Source organism: Topomyia yanbarensis, chromosome 3, assembly GCF_030247195.1.
Source record: "Topomyia yanbarensis strain Yona2022 chromosome 3, ASM3024719v1, whole genome shotgun sequence".
Lineage (NCBI taxonomy): Eukaryota > Metazoa > Arthropoda > Insecta > Diptera > Culicidae > Topomyia > Topomyia yanbarensis.
In genome coordinates this window covers 341329082-341344168 of record NC_080672.1, presented here as the reverse complement: position 1 = coordinate 341344168, position 15087 = coordinate 341329082, and the positions used below count along the sequence as shown (strand labels likewise).

Below are 15087 nucleotides of genomic sequence, written 5' to 3'. Positions count from 1 at the left end.
CCTTATGTTCTTTGTGGATGATCTCGAAATATTTTGACTAATTCGCTAATTGAAAATTGAAGATTTCTTCAATATCAACATCCAGTTCTTGTGAATTAGTGTATCAAAAACCGCATTGTGTCATGCGAAAGAGTGTTGTGATCCTATTCGAACCAAAGAAAAACCCGTTGGTTTTAACCAACTATAGGAATTTAACGTGAAATGTTTACATTGCCGAAAACCTGGCAATGATTCTGCCAGTCACGTTCTTACGAATTTCTGGGCTTTTACTGGTCTAATATGACAACCCTACTATAATCCTGACTAGACAGTTTAATGCAATATTAGATGATGCAGCGACAATTTGATCAAAACATGGTATATTTCTCAAGTGGAAATTTTTGCCAAGGAAATATCGAAATGACAGCCACATCTGATACCTTTCTAACCTTCTTCATCCATCCCCTATTATACCTTTCCTGGGCTGGATTCAGTACCATCATCGGCTCATTGGCTCAGAACGATCCGCGTTCCTCCTCGAACTCATTCTCGCAACCGACCCACCAAACCGCATATGCTCACATGCGTAAAAGTGAATGTTCATAAATCAGCCAGGTTTGCACAGCTAGTCAGTTCATCATACCGATCGCGATGCTGTGGCTGACTGGTCCTGTCCGGTCAAAACAGGGAATGAAATCAAGTGATTTAATCGTTCATTTACCTCGCCGTGCCAGCCCGCCTTCGTTCGGCGGAGCGGTTTGTCAAGAAACACCAAGAAAAGATATATTTATGTACATATTTATGTTGTTTTGTTATATGTTATTTGACATGAAACCTATTTGCTGGGACTGACTGGGACGTATCGCATAGATGCAACACACGACTTCCGGTTAATGTGTGATGTTTTATTTTTTACCGTGCAACATAGTCTAGTAATCTTCGAATCTTCGAAGATCGCGTATGCGTTGCAAACGTTGTACAGTCTGAACGAGAAAAGGAATGAGCTACTCCGCATACTTATTAATACTCGTGTAGTCCCGATCGTACAGACGGTGTTTGGCGGTGATCTCCGGCGGTTATCCTACGCTACCGACACATTTATATGCGCGATCACTGTCCAGCCACCATAGGAAGCCGCGGATAGATGTAAAAAAAATGAAACTAGCATTAATGAACATCTACTCAACGGCGAAAGGAAGGAGAAAGACGAAGCAGGCAGACGTTGAATGAATTATTATTATTACTATTATTTGGGTGCAGCTTTCGCCGCCTTGGTGCGAGTATGGATCGTTTGGCGGTAGATTTGTTCAGTAGTGTAGGGAATCTTTCTGTTTTTATGAGGTTCTCCGGGCGGTGCGGTGCACTACTCGAAAGGAAATTGGTTTTGAATGGTCTGTCTAGGTGGGCCTACTGAGATCTCATATGAAAGTATTTTTGATAGAACTGAGCCTCAGTTGTGCGGAGAAATACTAGAAACGCGCTCTTTCTTTGCTCTGTTTTTAGAGAAATATTGTACATTTCATTGAAAATGCGCCATTCAATCATTTTGATGCGACGAATTGAATTGGCGCATTTGGTAATAAATGCTAAGAAACGTCGAAAAATATGTATTACTCAAGTTCAATATGCGCTGATTGGTTACGTTAACTGTATTTGTCAATTGAACTGACTAAAAATTGTGTTTCTAAATTTTCTTTGGAAAAGCACGGACAATAAGTTGTGGAAACACCAAACACTGTAGCAAACAATAGGGTAATGAGCCTATTTTGGACCCGTTTCTTTTACCATCCTAGCCATTTGACGTTGTTGGTTAGAATAGCGCTTGTCAAATTTGTGCAACGCTTTGGTCCAGATTATAGAGCGATAATTGAGGCACTCGATTCGGGTTTTTTGACCATTTGTGTTATTGTATCTATTCTTAGAAACGAAGTCAAAGCAGTTGACGTATCGTCAGTTGAATTCCGCGCTATATAAATTGTACGTTTTGCGGGTGCAAACTGGATTGAAACGAAACCCTAAAAAAAATTTGAATCTCCAAGAGAAGGCCAAGGATACGAAGCAGTTGACCACCAGGATCCCGAATTGTATCCGGTAGATGAACGTCAGTGCCGCCCACCCGGATAGAATTTTACAATAGCATTTACCCTACAAACAATCATAAAATAATAAATATTATAGTTATTACTGTTTCAACATTGTTCGATGCCAAGTTCTCACAGTAAATTTACAATAAAATTTCATGTAACAATAAATTTCACTGTTCAGCAAAAAACTGATATAGTGCATTCACATTAAATTTTACTGTTTTCGAGAAAAAAATGTATGGAGAAAAACTGATTTTTTTAATGTTAGGATACATAACCACCCCCCTTTTTCACTGTAAAAGTCATTTTAAATTGAAATTTACTATAAAAACGTTAAAGTTTATTGTTTTTGTATTGTAGCATAACACTAAAACTCACTGTAAATTATTGTAAAAATACTGTACTGTCACAGTGAAAATCAAGGTTTTGTTACTGTACATTTCTATTCGGGCAGCGCTCTTGTGAAAGCATTGCGACTAAGTTGCGTCCAATATTCATTGACGCTTTTTTGAAGAATAAACATTATGTTTTTAATTTTTAATGTGGCAGCACTGCCGAACCGCTCGGACGTGTCTTTCTGTTCGTGCAATAGTTTCCAAAGTTTTCCAATAGTATATAATGTGTTTGACGGAAAATCGAAGTCAGTCATTCACATAGTTATTTCTTCTATAGAGTTACGCGTTAATAGGTGTGAATAGCGTGAAAATGGAGAGATTTTATGTAGTGATTTTACCGTCACATTCTGATAACTTTGAAATGCATGCGCGTGAGTCTACACTCTTAGAAAAAAATGAAAATTACATTTGACTTAAACAACGTAACAACGTATTTTTCTATGCGATATTAGGATTTTCCATGCTATGATATGTAAAACTAAATATTGTGACTATTTTGATGTAAAACTTAGGCTTAATGACCTAAGAAAAACCGAACAACCCACATTTTTACATGGAATGACATGTAAATTTATGTAAATTGGGACGCTTCTTTTATGTGCATCTGGCAAGACGTAAAGTTACACGATTTTTTTTGCTGTGTAGCCGCCAAAAATACATCCGCTCGTTCAGCATAACGCCATCTATGAATGACTAGTTGATGCAACGATTTCACTGATAATGAAGGAGAATTCTTGCACTCTAATTAATTGAGAGCAGGTGAAATTGTTTAATGTTATTTTTTCAATGTTATATATTTTATCCAAATATTTTTCTAATTGTAAATACGAGCTAAGTTACATCCATTTTGCACTGAAATGTTGTTGTATAAGCTCCTCAAAAATAACCTGCCCTACTAACACAAGCTCCTATTCCTGTAACATCTATGAAAGTAGTATGGGTTCCCTGCACTTTCGCAAGTAGATGTTGAACTAACATTCCTTCCCTTCCTCGACGATTGTAAGGACGTGGCCAAGTGTACACTGTGATGCTTGTTCCACTATGAAGAAAAAGCGTTAATCCCAAATGTTTTTCTTGCGACACGATATGGTAGATATCTTGGTAAATATTAGCTGATCATTGTGCAGCCACCCACGATTTGTGCAATCGTATATTCTATGCTATGCTAATAAACATTATGTTTTTAATATAAAATACTGAATTCGTTGTTTTTTTTTTTGTTTTTTCATTTCTTATAAAAGAAATGTATAGAATTCGCTCAAACTTTCAAGATTTTTTCCGAGGCCCGGAGGGCCGAGTCTTATATACCAATCGACTCAGCTCGACGATTTGGGACAATGTCTGTGTGTGTGTGTGTGTGTGTGTCTGTGTGTGTGTATGTAACGGACAAATTCTCATTCGTGTTTCTCAGCAATGGCTGAACCGATCTTATCCAAACCAATTTTAAATGAAAGAACTAAAAAACAGTATGAACGCTATTAATTTGTTTTTGATTCTGATGTTTAGTTTCCAAGATATGAATGTTTGAATGCGTAAAAATGGCGTTTTTTGCAGTTTTTTTGAATTATCTGCCGAAACTGACAATATAGATTAACAATTTATATGTTTTTAGACAGCTTTAACGAATACCTTTCGAACAAGCTATAGATTGTTGAAATCGGACTATTATCAAAAGAGATATTTAACATTAAATGCGGCGAAAGATTTTTATCATTTCCCATTGCCAGAAATATGACCAAAAACATGTAATCTATTATTAACGCCAAAACGGCTTATTTTAGGTCAATAGTATCTTCGGAGAATTTAATGGAGGAAATATGCCCTTTATTTTGGTATTGTGCTTTTGCTGATTAATCCCCCTATGAGTGAGATATTTTCACAAATTTTCTTGGAAGTGATTATATCGAAATGATGCCTTCTACAAATTTGTAGCTCTTACTTTTGCAAATAACTTTACTGAAGACTCCAAATATCTATTTTGAATACTTTAAAAGTTATGGCTTGTTGTTTGTGGATTACTCTTTGTCGCCTATTTATTGTTCAATATAGAAATAATCCATTGAAATAAGCCAACCATTATTTCGACAAATCGAATTTTGTATTTCGTTTTTCTATCTACAACCGCTAGAAATAATCACCGCACCGAACACTTCCAAGTTGTCTGGAAGGAACTTGATAACTTATCAGTGCAAAAATGTTCATTTGTGCGAACCTTCTGACTGCAATTTTTCTAACTAATGACCATCGGATCGATCTGAAACATATCGGAAAATGAAAAGCCAAATAAATAACTCCAAGCAACGGCGTAGCCCAGAGAAGGTTTTGGGGTTTAACACCATACAACCCCCCCCCCCACCACACCCAAAAAAAATATTGGATTGAAGTTGAAAATTTATTGATGCAGACTGATTTAATTCAATATTACAATAACAATTATCTGATCCGTAGATTGATAACCTGTTGTTGTAAACATCATGAGGACTTTTGATAAATTGTCGGAATGGGGTCCTGATATGTACCTGATCTATTGGTCTTCATTTCACAGTTGTCTAATAGCATCAATATCAAATTCCTGCCTGAAAACATTACAGAGTTCTGTAATGAATCATAGTCCTCAGATTTATTTTCAAATTGATCTCGTTTTTGTAGAGATGTACTGTAATAAGGGTCTTTATTTAATAGGAAGAGAAGTTAAAATTGATTTAATGTCTATGAAACATAGAACTGCTCACCAAAAAAATGCATAACTTTCAACATTTGCCAAAAATGTTTTTGCCTTTCTCATTCACTCTAAAATTCGTCAATCTAATCCCGACCCGGAGGGCCGAGTGTCATATGCCAATCGACTGAGTTCGTCGAGATCGGAAAATGTCTGTGTGTGTACATACATGTGTGTATGTGGAAAAAATGTGACCTCTGTTTCTCAGAGATGGCTGGACCGATTTGCACAAAGTTAGTCTCAAATGAAAGGTACAACCTTCCCATCGGCTGCTATTGAATTTTTTATTGATTGGACTTCCGCTTCCGGAGTTACGAGTTGAAGAGTGCAACCACACAGCAAATTCCCATATAAACTGAAATGAAAAATTTTCAAAATCAAATTTGTATTTTGACTTTTTTTGGACTTTGGTACATTTTTGTCTTTCTCATATAGAAAGGTTATGCAATCACTCTAAAAATCGTCAATCATACCGGCCCGGAGGGAGTATGCAGTGAGGGGTAGCTACTTTAAAATTAAAACTAGTTTAAAATTTCTTAACAAGTTGAAAATTTTCGGCAGGGTCTGGAGCTCCCGGACCTTTCTCCATGATCCGCCCCTGGTTTCAAGCGACGTTTCAGTATCACATAGTATCTCAAGATCGTGGCTGTCGATCCATTGTATGTATGTGCAAATCGTACTGAACATGTAATATTCATTTCCACCATTGTATTGAACATAACCAGCCATGGAATCGTAGTCTGGACAAATGAGACAAGCACAATTGCACCACTAGGTGGATTAAGACAGGTTTTTTTGGGAATGCGTCGAGTTGAGACGAAAACGTAATATGATTAATAACGAGGATAACACTTTCCGAATGTAGAGAGAAATTTATGAAAAATAACGATTTCCATTCGATTCTAGCAGGTTCTGATCGATTTTGATGAGCATTTGATTTTTGTTGTATGACCAATTATATGTATAGGTCAAATGTTTAAAATCAGTAATTTAAGGTCAAGATAGCATCATTTTGAAACCGCCAACTTCGGAGGTTTAGTATCTTCGATGAGTTTTACAAACGTTAAACAGCGCATCATTTGATAAAATAATTTTGACGGTATATCGTCCAAGAAGTATTTATGGTGATTTTTCTCAGGTTAATATTCATGACTACAATAAAGTCTCAACAAATTCGCTAGACACGAACTCTGTTACTATTTTCTGAAAAATTAATTCTGCATAATTTTAAAACTTCAAAAATTACGGTTTCGGAATTATGCCGTTTGGACAGTATGATCGATTTTCACCAAATCCCCACCAAACCGAATTTCTGGCTACGCCGCTGACTTCAAGTAAGTAGAAACAAAGTCGTTCTACACTCATTCACAAGAAACTTCTTCGAATGCTGAATATCTATTATAATACATTGAAACCCTGATTTTATCAGCCAAATATGAACATATGTTTGATGGGCTCTAGCAGACGAACAAGACTGAATTCGAGTAAATCCTTTCTTGATCATGTTTTCCTTATCATGAAGATGGAAATATGCAAAAATAAAAAGTTCATCATAATCAGAAATAGTTATCAGACTACATCAAGGGACGGGAAGAATATTTTAACAGCTTCAGTTTATTATAAAGAAAAAAAAATTGCCCGATTTAGTCAATGTCCCCATTTTGTCAGCCTAAAATACACCATGAGACTGATAAAAATGGGTCTTTATTGTATGTATTATTCACTGTGTTTCACATTAATAGGTACATTTCATTTTTGGGGATTTTTTATTGTATCGAACTGTAACAATTTTTAGGTAATTTTCAAGGGGTTTTTATAGACTTCTTCCAAAATTTGGCGAACCTATTCCAATTCGTATACCAATTAATCGGTATACTTAAGGGTTAATATGTTGCAGATAGAGAAAATACTGAAATTTTCAGCTTTTTTCTTACACAATATTACGAAAGATTATTAAACAATTTTTCTTAATAAGTTTGTGAAAATTATAAACTATTTGAAATTTTTTAATAGTATAATTTTTTTTATTTAACCGTGATTTTTTAATAAATAGTGACCATCGCTTCACAACGTAGTCTATTTTTCATGGCTTGCGGTGAGCACGATCTCTCGAATTGCTGAACTGAAAATTATGGAATAGAAATTAATTTTTAGTATTCTTTACTTTACTCGCCGCGCAGATAGCTCTGAATTAGACCCGCTGGTGCCCTAAGACGATTTCGCTAGATTTTCAGAGCACTGTGCACCCAGTGCATTAACGCAAGTGACGGAAGGTTATCGAAAAGTTTCGTGAAAATGAAAATTCCAGTAATGATGATGATTTTCCCAAACGGTTCGTTTTCGAGAGGTTTTTATTTGTTCTTTGGCATTAGGATTAGCGATAATAATTCAAATCAAGGATACTACTGGGAAGTCACCTTTAGAAAAAGTCGATGTCGAAGTAAAATTTGGAACTATGCACGCATGCACTTCAGAGATAGCGTGATATCCGGAGCTGCGATTTCATTTCAACCCTTTTTTGTGAAAATGGCGATACTTACAAATGTAAACATAAGGCTTTTTTCATACATGCGAATGAGGGCTTTGAAACGCAACCAATTAACCTAAAAATTTTGATTCTAAGATATTGCTTTCTTAAACTACAGCAAAAAATACAACGGGCGAAACTGTATTTTTGTTTGTTTATTTAAAGTTTCGCCCTCCACGCTCCATGCAAACAAACAGGGCGATACTTTTTTTTTGCTAGCAGTTTAGAAGCGAAACTGTCATTTTCGTATTTTTTTAGGATTATCAAGCTGATATCAGCTGTAAATAGTAACAATGATCGCTATTGAAAAAAACCCGGACGAAATCGGTGGTGTAGAACTGTAGTTATTGTAAAAAAACGTAAGAACGATACTTCAATGCTGATAGGTGGGACCGAAAAAGTAAACAATCGCCAAAGGGTAAAGTATAAACTTCAAATCGATTAAAAAAATGCGATTTTTTTTGGCTCAGTACAATATATAACCCCTTTAGGAAAATTCAGTTTTCCCACCACAATTTAGATATTTTATTAACAGAGCATTAACAATAATTCGTTGGTATGTCTATTTTATGGGCCATTTTTTCGCTTCCCATTGATTTGATTTGAGATTTCCACCACTGATGTTGTCCTATGCTGATTTGAGCGATTCTCTGAGTCCTGCCACTTTCCCATGTAGTATGTGTTATCAAAAACATCGCGAAGCATCAAGTTCTAAATGTTCTCAAACGATATAATATCCGAAGAGAGTGATAAGAGTTATAAGAAATGTCTCATCACACTGTTAGGTGGATTAAAAGCGTTTTTAACTACAAGACTGAAAAAATTCTCATTTTTTATTGAACACCCGTTACAAATCGGCAGCCAATCCAGGGGCAAAATCGTTTCCGGAATATATATCGAGACAACGCATACACGTTTGGAGATTCAGATAAGCTAAATTTTAAATACAGATCAATCTCTATGTAGTTATATTATAAACATTGAACGGTAATTTCCCATATTTTGTTGTTGAGTGAAATAACGAGATTTTTTTTGATAACGTGCACTTTTTATGAAATTGAAACGGCGCCGGTGGTTGAGTGATACCCGTGACCGCCACTCATTTCAGTTGGCCTGGGTTAAATTCCAGCCGAGGTCGTTGAGATTTTTCTGAGGTGAAAAAATCTGTGGTCACGTCTTCCTTCGGAAGGGAAGTAAAGCCGTTGGTCCGCGGTCCACGAAATTGGTGGATCGATATCTAGTCCAGGTTGTGGAATCACCTCTCTGGCGTCGGTAAAGAAGAAGTATATCCAACTTCTATACTCTACTAACAAAAATATCCTCCTCCCGTGATACTTGTGGAGTGCGCAGTAGTATATACGGCCTCTAGCAAAAGCAAGTATCGGACTAACCATTCCTTCCCTTTCCTTCCGCGATCTACGTTCGGGCCTGGCCGGCGCCAGTATTAATCAGAAACACTTTAGGATTACCAGGAGTTGCACATTGAAAGATGTTTCGCTAAACCCAAGCATAATTGTCTACTGATTCCCTGTGCAACTTCAACTAGTCCCGATTGATAACGGAGTAGCAGCCAGGGGTGGTCGCACAAGCTCAAGCTCAACGTGCACTTTTTATGAAATTGAGTGACTAGCCACTTTTGAGTTATTTCGAACGAGCGTGTAAGCAGTCTCTGGTTGAAAAGTTGAGCCACCACAAAGTTTTGATGTTCAAATTTCCAAGACCAGATTCTGTTGTCTTGGACTTTCTGTCAGCGCTTCTTCGAGCTGGTGTATTTGGCGGCCTCTCATGAGGAAAAATTAGCATTTACAAGGAATCTTGTCTACTTATAGGGCTGTATTCTCAGTCACGTCACTTAGTGACTAGAAGGAAATTTCTTTCTAGTAACTCGGTGACGTGACTGTGAGAATAAGGCCCATAGTTTTTAGAAGCAACAGCAGATGTCCCTACAATGGGATCGTCAGTGTAACGTTCTTCCTGAGCCAAGACACCATAATGATTTGTAGTGGTGAATGGCGTAACTCTATTCAGTGTTTCTGCCAAAAAGTGCTTAGAGTACTTTTCTTCTTTTCAATATTACCGGGTGCTGTTTGTACGCGTGGTATGGCAACAGAACATGTGGACTCTCCCAACAATAAGCACACTGTTAAGCAATACCAATAAAATAGTCGCGTGCGGTACAAACGGAACAGCAGAACCATGTAGAATATGACGTAATTAGATACAGCAAGCCAAATTTTCAGCCGTCCTGTGGGATTTCCACTCAAAATCTGGAGCAAGAGGTTCTTACAATTGCCAACCACATGTTAAATCTACGCTAGGCATACTAGAATCTGTGTCCACACAGTTGATCTCAACTTTATTGGCGGGCATGTAGAAGCAGAAGTTCTTCATAAAATACTTGACGCCAGTAACGTTATTTACTTGATTTAGACAGGTTATCACAATCCAACGCACATTTGGGTGAATTTTCAAGATATCTTTCACGATTGAATATTTTTGCGCCAGTTCTTTCGAAAGCATTCTAATGCTTAAAGGATTATCTTGGATTCGGAAGTAGATCAGATATGGTCCAACTGAGTTCAATATAATTTTAAACGGGAAGTCGGTGTCTTCGATGGCGAATCTTGTTCGGCATCTTTTTGATGCACTGTCACGGCGTAAAGTGAAAACTTTACGACAAGGCAGACATTACGAGAGATATAAGAAATTGATAGAAGAGTCAAAAATCCAATCATCTACCTCTACTCGATGCATGGCTGGATGCTATCTATTTTCGTAGCAAATGGCACAAAGAATGTGTAAAAACTTTTCAAAGCATTCGATCTTAAAAGCATTTTTGTTTCACTCTCTTGTACAAAACGATAGATGGCACTTGGGCTGGTAATTTAAATCTTATGATGACCGTCGAACATGAATGAGTTCCACCACGGTTGGCGAAAGAACAAAAGTTCAGGTGAATTCTACGGATTTTCTATGATAGAAGCGTGTTGAATTCCCCAATAAATCGCCTAATAAGGAAACCGATCTACACGTGCAGTCTCTTAAGAAAATCCTCCGTCCCACAGTGTTTTAAAACGTCGTTTTCGTGCTCAAAATTAATAGCGTCTAAACCGTTGACTTTAGATATATAGTTTGTTCGGATAAGTTGTTGTTCTTATGATTGCGCATCCACTGGAGTATACCGTTCAGTGATTAAATCACCTGTAAGTGATATACGAAATTTATTTTCCGAACTAATTAAGATAGAGACTTTGTGTCTTCGGCAAAGTTGTAGCAAATGTTATTACAAAAGAAATTGCTGAAGTCACCATATATCTATCTTTAGTAGTTTACGAGTTATGAAACATATTATATGGAGGACCCCTAAAAATTTTTTTCACGATAACTTTTTTAGACATTCTCGTATCTACTTGGAATCTTCCACAAAGTTATTTACGGTATCGAAACACATATTTTTGCCGAACATAGTCACTTCCTATCTGTTGAATTTAAAAAGATAATCCAAATTTTACGATTTTTTTGGGGTAATTTCCACCTTAAATAATTCGTTAAGGAGCAAAAAGGAGCAAACAACATCATAACATACTGAAAGTACTAGCTTTTTACTTTTGCAGTAACATTTGCTACAACTTTGCCGAAGACACAAAGTCTCTATCTTAATTAGTTCGGAAAATAAATTTCGTATATCACTTATAGGTGAATTAATCACTGAACGGTATACTCCTGTGGATGCGCAATCATAAGAACAACAACTTATCCGAACAAACTAAATCTCTAAAGTCAACGGTTTAGACGCTACTAATTTTGAGCACGAAAACGACGTTTTAAAACACTGTGCGTCCGTAGCCTTCAAACTTATTCCAACTAGCGAATTTCAGGTTTGAGTAAACTAGGGTGACCATTTCACGCGAATTAAAACCTAGGACAGCTAAAAGGGGGCCCTCTGACCCGTTAACGCTCTCCAAAGTACTCCCCAGGCTTTCGGTAGTCATAAAAAATTCTGCGTAGCTCTGCCAGAATGTCTTTTGGTCACCGATCATTTCTTCGGATTTACACACACACGTTACTTGCTAAAGCACAATCAGCGAAGGCTGCGTATGATATGAAACATTTTGAAATCATCTGCGAAGTACCGGCGAGGAATCTTCAGCGCTAAACACGCTGCATTGAAGTAAAGCAAAAACATCAATGTTTCCAAGTAGCTTTCCTGGGCTATTCCTGACGCAGAAGTAAATGTGCGTGCCTGGAAATCTCCAATGACAACCATTATCGATTCAAGCCGAGATGAAGTTCTGGTAATCATCGTTTCATCGAGATTGATAGCGTCTAGTGTTTGGCCCACTAGTGATTCGAGTGTATTAGGCTTTGTTTCTTTGCTTGAGGGTGGACATACGTTGCAGTTATGGTTGTAGTCGGCCGTTACTGCGATCTGAACCAGAGTGAATGAAGCGAACACGTAAGGAAAATATTTTAGACGTAGAGGAGAAAAAACAGGGCAAATAAATCGTTTTACGTTCAAGTGGCATACCAGGACAATCAACTCAAAACGAGGACATGTCCTGGAAAAGCAATACGTATGGTCACCCTAGAGCAAACGATAAAATAGTGTTATGTCCTTGATTATACCTAGAGAATTACACGGAATTTTGTGCAAGACTCTGAATATGGAACATGTTTCGCTCAGAATTCTCTTCAAGTCTCACCCCTAAATACCAATGACAATTTCAAAACCAAATGAATTCACTAAAACACATCTAGCTTTCATCTCGCGAACGCTTCATCCTGAGTTGCTTGTACTTTTCTGCTGGATTTTCGTTCATTAAGACGAAATTTGAATTTGATTAGGTTCACGGATTCTGTGGGACAAAACAACCGTTTTCCTATGATCCATTGATGGTACATTGCTGGTGCCCCTTGAAATTCTTCTCTGAACTATAGCCCCCTCCAAGCCATCGTTGAAAACTATCCAATCTGAATAACAAAGCACAAACAGTCCTCATCTCGTATTATTTGTCAGCCAAATTCCAGTTAAAAAATGATAACATTTTCGATGAGCTCAGTTCGGTCGACTGCGAGAAGCCTACACACGAGCCGCCACCAAACCTTAGCACAACCAGATGTGTGTAGAGGTATTCAAAGATTCACGTTGGCGATTCAAGTTTTGGGTTGAGCCGCAACAAACACGCAGCAAGCACCGACGTAGGGGTGCTGGCTATTGCTGGTGCTGAGCCACTTCAATACAATCGTAGCGCCTGTTCACCACATAGCCACCACACACGAACACGCACACGTGCGCCTCCGCGATACGGGTTGATCCAACATGGCGGTGCTCTGGTGCTGCAAAATTCACCACATAGTCGACTCGAAACTCCCGATACCTATCCGACAGTGCTGCAGTTTTGCGCTGGTGCGTGTGTGGAAGCAAGAAAGGAAAAATACTGACTTGCTTTAGGGACCAAAAATTACAGTATGTTTATTTGGTGTTCTTTATGTAGGCTCCTTCCAAATTGCTCAGACATGTTATGAACTTTTTCCTCCTCCAATGGATGTCACTCCAAATTCCCGGAAGCAGTTCGACCATTTTCGGTGTATCTTTACTTGCCCCTCAAATGAGACACAACATGTTACAAATGGGCAGGATCGGACTGCGAAGGTTAAGTTCAGTTGAGGAAATTGCACTGCATATCCAGTTGTGCTTTTCTTAGTTTTTGTCTTGTTTTACTTCACATTGAGCCGCTTTCAACTTTTCCCTTGCGCTTTTCGTTTTTCTCCTGTTTTTTTTTGCTACACCTCCGAAGATCTTGATAGTGATGCCAAATATGAGCAGCACCATGCTAGGGCAGTGTAACAAGCAGTCTGGAAAACTATTCACCACATTATTTGTCAATGTTTGTTACAAGACTTCTGCTTGATATTCTACATTTTGCGAATACTTCAGTTGCTGAATTCTGAAGACTTTTACCTCAATTGATAGTAAGTCATTTTACTTACTTTCCGCTTGAAGGGCTGGCAACGCTGTCATCCACGGCACAGCGGCAAGTTGTAAATTTTACAACAAAAGACGTGTTTTCTTTCGATTTCGAGTGCACCACGGCGGACACAGAAAGAAAGAAAAACATCAATCCGGTGTCAGGCGGAGAGTACAAAAGCGTGCTCTGAAATGCATCTTGCACTGTAGCATGCGAACGACCTGGAATAGGCATAACGGGATTCGTTGAATTCATTGAGGATGATTTATGTTGGATCTGTCAAAACCTTTTCATGCGACTTTTAAACTATACCTGGCAGACGATCCCGCGAGACCAGCAATATGACTGATAATATGATCCTCATCCAACGAATGACCTAAATCATAGGATCAGGGCTCTGTTCTGGGGAATTCAACAATTTGTCAATGTCATTCAACGAGACTTAAACTAAACATTCATCAATGGCAAGCCAGGGGCGCAGGTAAATTCCACCTAAATGGCAAAGGCCTTCTATCGTTTTCAGACTGAGCATGTGTTGGTTTCATTCCTGGTTACTTTTCAACAAGTGACACCTTTTTTCCTACTTTAAACCGAATGATAAATGATGACATATCGAGTTATTGTTTACTCACCTTCTTGCAACTATTCGAACAGTAGTGTGTGTATTTTACTCGAAGCGAGCAAAATGTGGTTTCCCAGGTCGCAACGTATCTTAATCCAGTAGACTTTGCTGTAAATCCTTTTCACCCGCAAGATGCTAGAAAAAAACACGCACGCAAAAAAATTGCCACTTAAAAATTGAAAAAAAACACAAAAACACCCCTGGACTTCCCAGGAAATCCAGATCATCGAGCACTATTTTCACCAATCAAAATATAATTTCCACAAGAAGACACCTGGTGCAATTTCCACAGTGTACACTGCACACAAAGAAAAGAAAAATTATCCACTGCAGAAAACAACTCACTTTTCAATAACGATAAAACGGAACGGAACTTCCCAACTTCACTCGGCAAAAGTTTACTCAGTAGTGAAGCAACATGCTCGCTGCGCTTAGCTTTAGGCTGCCTGGGTTTGCGCGAAGGTGCTCAAACTCTTCAGTTGATGCGCAACGCGTTTTTCTCTCACGAGTGAAGTGGGCTGCTGTGCTCAATGCTCTCAGCTCTTATGGATTTATGTTGCGACTCACAGCATATTTACGGTATAGGGTCATGATGTCGGATCGACAAGTCTAGAAGGATTTATAAGGTTCGGGGGATCGGCTTTACCAAAGATAAAAACGGGCAAGATACGAATCACGTCCCAAAATATTAGACTTATTTTACTTTTTAGAATGTGACTACGACGGTCCTTTCGGTTTTGACCTGACTCACCACTTGAAATAGCCAATCATTAACGCAGGCGAGGCTTTGAC

At 38.1% G+C, this 15087-nt stretch overlaps 1 protein-coding gene across 3 annotated transcripts in view; it reads right to left on the bottom strand.

Moving 5' to 3' along the window:
• Positions 1-14722, bottom strand: part of LOC131689333 (uncharacterized) — a 104375-nt gene extending 89653 nt beyond the window's left edge. For all 3 annotated transcript variants that reach the window (XM_058974349.1, XM_058974352.1, XM_058974353.1), the window contains exons 1-2: positions 14641-14722; positions 14306-14430 (exon numbers count right to left, since the gene is read on the bottom strand). The gene's annotated coding sequence lies outside the window, so the exon portion shown is untranslated. The remainder of the gene's footprint in view (positions 1-14305; positions 14431-14640) is intronic.
• Positions 14723-15087: the final 365 nt, after the last annotated feature.